Source organism: Lemur catta, chromosome 1 (genome assembly GCF_020740605.2).
Source record: "Lemur catta isolate mLemCat1 chromosome 1, mLemCat1.pri, whole genome shotgun sequence".
Taxonomy (NCBI): Eukaryota; Metazoa; Chordata; class Mammalia; order Primates; family Lemuridae; genus Lemur; species Lemur catta.
The window spans coordinates 163,796,951-163,803,457 of record NC_059128.1 but is presented as its reverse complement, the minus strand read 5'-3'; the positions used below and the strand labels follow the sequence as shown (position 1 = coordinate 163,803,457).

The following is a 6,507-nucleotide window of genomic DNA, read 5'->3' as shown; positions in this document are numbered from 1 at the left end:
GGCTGAGCCACCCAAATGGCTGGATGCTTTCAGGATAGACATCCCTGGCTGCTCCACAAACCCGAACTGTAGCGCTATTAGACCCACGTCTCCCATGTTCCCCACCCCCAAGTCATAGTAATGCCCTGCTTTCCTGCATGTGCCTGCACTTCACATTTGGGGTGGGGCAGGCAGTATGCTGTGTCTGCCTGGAATGAGTGAGTGACTCTCTCTCTCCTGAAACTTCCTTGCACAGTTCTCTGATAGCCCCTCTCCCAGGTAAAATTAGTCACCCTCCTCCAAGCACCCATAACTCTTCCCATGTGCCTCTACTATTAACACATTCTATTATAGTCATTGTGCACACATATTAGGGCCTACTGCATGAACAGTATCTAATTAATCTAAAACAGGACCTGGCAGAATACCTCGCCCAGGACTAGAGTTCAGTAGATGTGGGTTAAAATTGATTTGAGGGTGGAGGGTGAGTAGTTCATTAGACATAAGTTTTTTGGTTTTTGTTTTTGTCAACCTGGCACAGGGGCCATGCTAATCTTCTCTGTATCATTCCAATTTTAGTATATGTGCTGCCAAAGCAAGCACTAGACATAAGTTTGAGAGGCCTGCATGGAGTATCTCAATAGTTCCTGCCAAAGAGCATAGATTTTTGAGAGTCTGGTAACAAAGTCTACAGGGCCCACCAAAATTGAAGACTTGTGTTTATCTTAAAATTTTGTGTATAACTGGCTGTCTCTTCCAGAATACCTTAATGCTTGTTATTCAAATAATTTTTAAGTAAAATGAACATGGCTAAAAAAGCTTTCTTCTTTCTTTTGTGGCTTCTTTTACCCTCTGACCTGCCAATAATCCCATATGTACAGGTACCCAGGTTGAGCTGCAGGGACCTGGAGGGCTCCTCTCCCTGACCCTGGAGCCCACGGCACCATCTGGTTGGCTTCAACTAGGAGCCCCAGGAGAACCCTCCTCCCTCCCCCAGGCAGCTGGATGATAAACACACAGCCTCTGACAAGACTCTGCCTCCCAGTAAACAGTTCAGATAAGTGATTATTCCAGAACCCATCCATTTTCTAATCTTTCTCCAAAGTCTTTTGGGATGACTCATTCTGTGAAGTGAGCTTGCAGGGTTTTTCCATGATGTTCCTTTGTGTTTGTTACTGTTTTCATTGTTTCTGAGACTTTTTCATCCGTGATGTGTGACTTCCTTCTTGTCCTCACAGGGCGCACCTTTCTCTTCTTTGCCTGAGGAGGGCCTGAGCATGTGCCCAAGGTCTTTCCTTCTATTTGAGTTTGATCTACCTCTTTACATTTTAACTATGGTGGAGTGGAAAGAACATGGATTTTTAAGTCAAGCAGGGCTGGTTTCAGTCCTAGCTCTGCTATTAACTGACTGTACAATACGGTACAGACAGTGTAACCTCTTCCAGCCTCAATATCCTCATCAACAAAAATGAACACTCATATCCACTTTCCAGGATGTCGTGAGAACTAAATGAGATTAGGTATCTTACTCGGTATCTGGCACAGAGTAAATAATAAATGTAAATTTTCTTTTTCTTCCTTCTGTGAGATTATCTAGATCTGTGGTTTACAGGGTTTACAAACCCGAGTTGGTGTTGGTGCCCAGTAAGGAGCCAGTCACAATGAATCTGCAGACGGCCACTCCCCAGTGGTGGGTAGGGTCTGTGCCTCCACCCTCGGTACCTCCAGCTCCTGCCCATCATGGGATGTGGCACATACTAGGGATTCAACAAGTGTCTATTGAATGAATTAATGGACAGATGAGTAAGTGAATACACCTCTCTAGAATGGTAAAGGATTTCAGACAAATAGCTAAGTTATGTCAAAGTAATCAAATAATTTATAATATGTGAAACTCATCTCCAAAAATCTATCTGATCCTCACACCTCTGGCACTATAAAATATTAATAAAAAGTTGGTTGTGAAAGTCTACAACACTGAGCGAGGGAGGCATGTGGAGGGGAGGCAGGGGCCTTGAGAAATTCAAGCACCCTACCATGCAAGAGCAGGTGAGCTGAGTAGATCACTTGCTTGCAGGAGTTAATTGTTAGGGCAATCAGGATTTAGGGGAGGCAAGAAGAGGAGTTGCCCTATAATTACGATTGTTTCAGCATAAATATATGTTTTTTTTCTGGCAAGTAATTGCTGTGTATCTGAGTTGCAGGGATAGGTTCTGATTGTAGAGATGTCTTTGAGGAATGGCTCCCATGATTAAGCACAGCCTGCCATCAGCAGATGGTTTGCTGTGGTCTGCTGTCCCAGGCTGCAGTAGCAGCCTCCCAGCAAGGCTGCTCCTTCCACGGTTGCCCCATCACATTCCAGCGCAGAGGCAGTGAAAACTGACTTTGGCTATCTAAACAAAATGAGAATTTATTGGAAAGATATCAGAAGCACATAGTTCCAGGAGAGGCTGGTATGATTAAGCCAAGGAAGTGAGGAAATGCAGGGCAGAGTAGATGAGCCACAGAGGACGTGGAGGCAAGCCAAGGACGTCTGCAGGGCAGGAAACCTATCCCTTTGTTTCCCGGGCACATTAGGTGGGCCCCTGCCCTCTCTCTTCCGTTTCTTTCAGGCTTGAGAAGAGGCAAGCTTGTCTGAGGCCGAATATCCACAGACTAAGGAAGCAGCGCAGTTTCCTCTGCCAGCTCTGCCTGCTGAAAAATGAGGAGGTGACGGTAACATCTTCGTCACCTACCTCCCAAGGACCTGATCAAGCCCTCTAGGGCAAAAGTGGCTCTGGCACGGTTAGGCCAGGCTTGACTTGGCAGTAAAGCAGGTGTCACAAACTGACATGCCTTGGGGACCAGCAGGTCTGGGAATACGTGCAGCCAGCTAGTGAGAGACAATACAGAATGACGATGCCTGTGCCCCAAGTGGAGCTGAAGCCCGCCTCTGGCATCCAATCCTAAACATGCTTGATATGGCAATGGGATTTTACTTCTTCAATGTATTGACAGAATGGATTCCTTGACGGATTTCCTAATTTTGTTTTGGTTTTTTCTTTTTTTTGAGACGGAATCTCACTGTGTCACCCGGGCTAGAGTGCCGTGGCATCAGCCTAGCTCACAGCAACCTCAGACTCCTGGGTTCAAGCAATCCTCCTGCTTCAGCCTCCCGAGTAGCTGGGACTACAGGCATGTGCCACCATGCCCAGCTAATTTTTTCTATATATTTTTAGTTGTCCAGATCATTTCTTTCAATTTTTAGTAGAGACGGGGGTCTTGCTCTTGCTCAGGCTGGTCTCGAACTCCTGACCTCAAGCTATCCTCCTGCCTCGGCCTCCCAGAGTGCTAGGATTACAGGCGTGAGCCACCGCACCCAGCCCTGTCCCGCTAATTTCCTTCTATTTTTACTAGAGACAGGGTCTTGCTCTTGCTGAGGCTGGTCTCCAACTCCTGACCTCAAGTGCTCCTCCTCAAGTGCTGCCTTGGCCCCCCACAGTGCTAGGATTACAGGTGTGACCCACCACACCTGACCCCGTGATCCTCTTCTTTTTTTTTTTTCACCCTCCTCCCTCCCGATCCTCTTCTTAAGAAATAAAGCTCTCCTCTCCAAATTTATGAACTCTTATCTTTTCATTTGACAAACTCAAATATTAGTATTTTGTAAAACTCCACAGATCAGCCAGGTAATAGTGGCTCACACCTGTAATCCCAGCACTTTGGGAGGTGGAGGTGGGAGGATCATTTGAGGCCAAGAATTCAAGACCAGCCTGGGCAACATAGTGAGATCTCACCTCTACAAAAAATTTTAAAAATTAGCCAGGCTTGGTGGCATGCACCTATGGTCTCAGCTACTTGGGAGGCTGAGGCAGGAGGGTGGCTTGAGCTCAGGAGTTTGAGGTTGCAGTGAGCTATGATTGGCCCACTACACTCCAGCCTGGGCAACAGAGTGAGACCCAGAGCAAGACCCAAACAAACAAACACAATATATATATGTGTGTGTGTGTGTGTGTGTATATATATATATATATATATGTATGTTACTGAAGTGATAATCCCATTAACAGTTGCAGAGCTGTGCTGTGCTTAACTATGTGATTCAATCACATTATTTTACATATGGGGAAACAGAGGCCCAGCGAGGTGGATGATTTACCCATGCACAGTTGAAAGGTTAAGATTAGAACCCCAGATGTCCAGGCACCCAATCAGGGATAGAAAATGTCACCCCTCTACTGTTAGAGTAATTCCCACTATTCCACAATTCAAACACAGCCACGGAATGTGAACGACGTGCAAGGCACAGCGTTTATCTGGCACTCAGTCTTCTATATTCAGACCACTTTTTTTGATGTTCACAGCTTTTCTTCATGACCCCAGGGAGAAAGTGATATTATTAAGGAAACAATGATTGTAGGAAGCCAATAGAGCCCACTGGGCTGGAGGACAAAAAGGAGAGAACGGTTTGACCCAGAGCCCATGAGCATGCGCTTACAGCAGGTGCGTCTGTAGTGTTGCTGCTGCCAACAGCACCATCAAAATCATCGCCTCTCCGCTGAGCAGGAAGCCGAGAGCCCATCTGTTCATGCTATTGAAACTGGCACCAGAGCTGCTGGCGTTACCCATAGCTCCCACTGCCCCCACCCCACTAGCCCACAACTGCAGAGCCCACAGCTGCCTGCCATTAGCTGCCACTAACGTCACAAACAGAAAAAAAACTGCCTCTCCTCCCCTCCTGCCTTCCAACTAACCTCACATAAATGCCTTCCACCAGCAGAACCTACCTGGCAAGGAACCCAGCTTGCAAGGAAGTTTGGGAAATGCAGTTTCCAGGCTTCTAGCCTCTGAGATATAGAGAACATGGAAAGGCAGGAATGGGCCTGAGTTGCCACAAACAATATCTGAGTACAGTTACTAGGAGAAAGTGGAGAGACAAGAATGTGGCACCTGAAAGTTAAGTTTTGGAATTTAGACATGTCCCACCAAGAATAGTCAGCAGTGCTGGATTATCGCAAATTCCGTCTGGAACAGCCTTTTTTGTCTATTAAACCATCTAGCTCTTCTCTCCTGGCCTCAGGGGCACAGCTGGGGGAGATCAGAAAGTCTCCTGTCAAAGCAGAGTGGGCCAGAAACCGGAGGCTCCCTCGTTCCAGTCCCAGGTTAGGAGCCATATTGGGCCGCCGGGCTGCTGTAACAAAACACCACAGATGGGGTGACTGTAACAAAACAAATTCATTTTCTTACAGTTCTAAAGGCTGGAAGTCCAAGATACGGTAGGTCAGTTTCTTCTGAGGCCTCTCTCCTAGACTCGCACAGACAGTCACCTCCTTGCTGTGTCCTCACACAGCCTGTCTGTGCACGTCCTCGTATCTCTTCTACTTCTCTAGGAACATCAATCCTATTGGATTAGGGCTCTGCCTTATGACCTCATTTAATCTTAATTACCTTCTTTTTTTTTTGAGACAGGGTCTCTGCTATCCTGGCCGGAGAGCAGTGGCACAATAATAGCTCACTGTCACCTTGAACTCCTGGGCCCGTGAGAGCCTCCTGCCTCATCCTCTCAAAGTGCTGGGATTAAAGGCATGAGCCACCGAGCCCAGCCTTAATTGCCTCTGTAAAAGACCCATCTCCAGATAGAGTCACACTAGGGGTTAGGGCTTCAACTTATGCATTTTGGGGGACACAATTCAGTCCATAGCAAGAGCCGAGTGGGTATTTGCAACTGTGAGAGTAAACAGGGACCTGGCTATTGCGCCCTGGTCGGGAATATGCTGTCACCCCCAGTCCTCCCCCCACAGGTAAAACTTACATTGGTTTGCCTTTCCATTCATTTATACCACAGATATTTATTGAATTCCAACTACGTACTGGAGACATGGGTGTTGACATCAGGCAGGCGACTACCGTGCAATGTGACATGCTCACAGTGTAGGCAAAGATGCAGGGGAGGCTTCCTAGAGGAGGTGACATTGGAACCAGGTTCTGAAATATGAGGTGGAATTATCCAGTCGAGGAGGGGGATTTGTTTAACCAGCAGGCCTCCAAAGGGTCCCCATTTGCCTCGCCCCATACAGGAAGGGAACTCAGAGTCTGTAAAGCTTTTCTACCCCAAGTGTGGGCCACACAGCAGGAGTACTGGAATCAGCTGGGAGCTTCTTTAGTAGAAACATAGACTTTCAAAGTCCATGGGAGACTTAACTGAATCAAAAGCCACAGTTTAACAGGATTCCCGGGGAATGTGTAAACACATTTGAGGAAACACTAAGCGAGTGCAATCCTAGTGTATCACAGATGGAGAAACCAAGGCCCAGAGAGAGGAAGTGATCCTTCTAAGATAATACAGCATTTAGAGCAAAAAAGAAAATTTCAAATGTAAATTTGCCCTCCTCCCCGCACCAACAGTCCTTCTTGCGGATTGACACATTTGCCAGTTCACCTGCGACTGGTACATCATATTATGCTGATCTTTCTACCCAGTAAGCCCTGGGCTAGCCCTAGAGGACTCATCAAAAGCTCTCACTCCTCAAGTGGGACAGGGAGGACCCA

General features: G+C 47.0%; 1 non-coding gene across 1 annotated transcript; it reads right to left on the bottom strand.

The window, feature by feature from the left end:
• Nucleotides 1-475: 475 nt before the first annotated feature.
• On the bottom strand, nucleotides 476-582 carry LOC123631160. The gene has a single exon (XR_006733029.1). It is a non-coding gene; the product is annotated as a U6 spliceosomal RNA (small nuclear RNA).
• Between the last annotated feature and the right edge of the window lie 5,925 nt (nucleotides 583-6,507).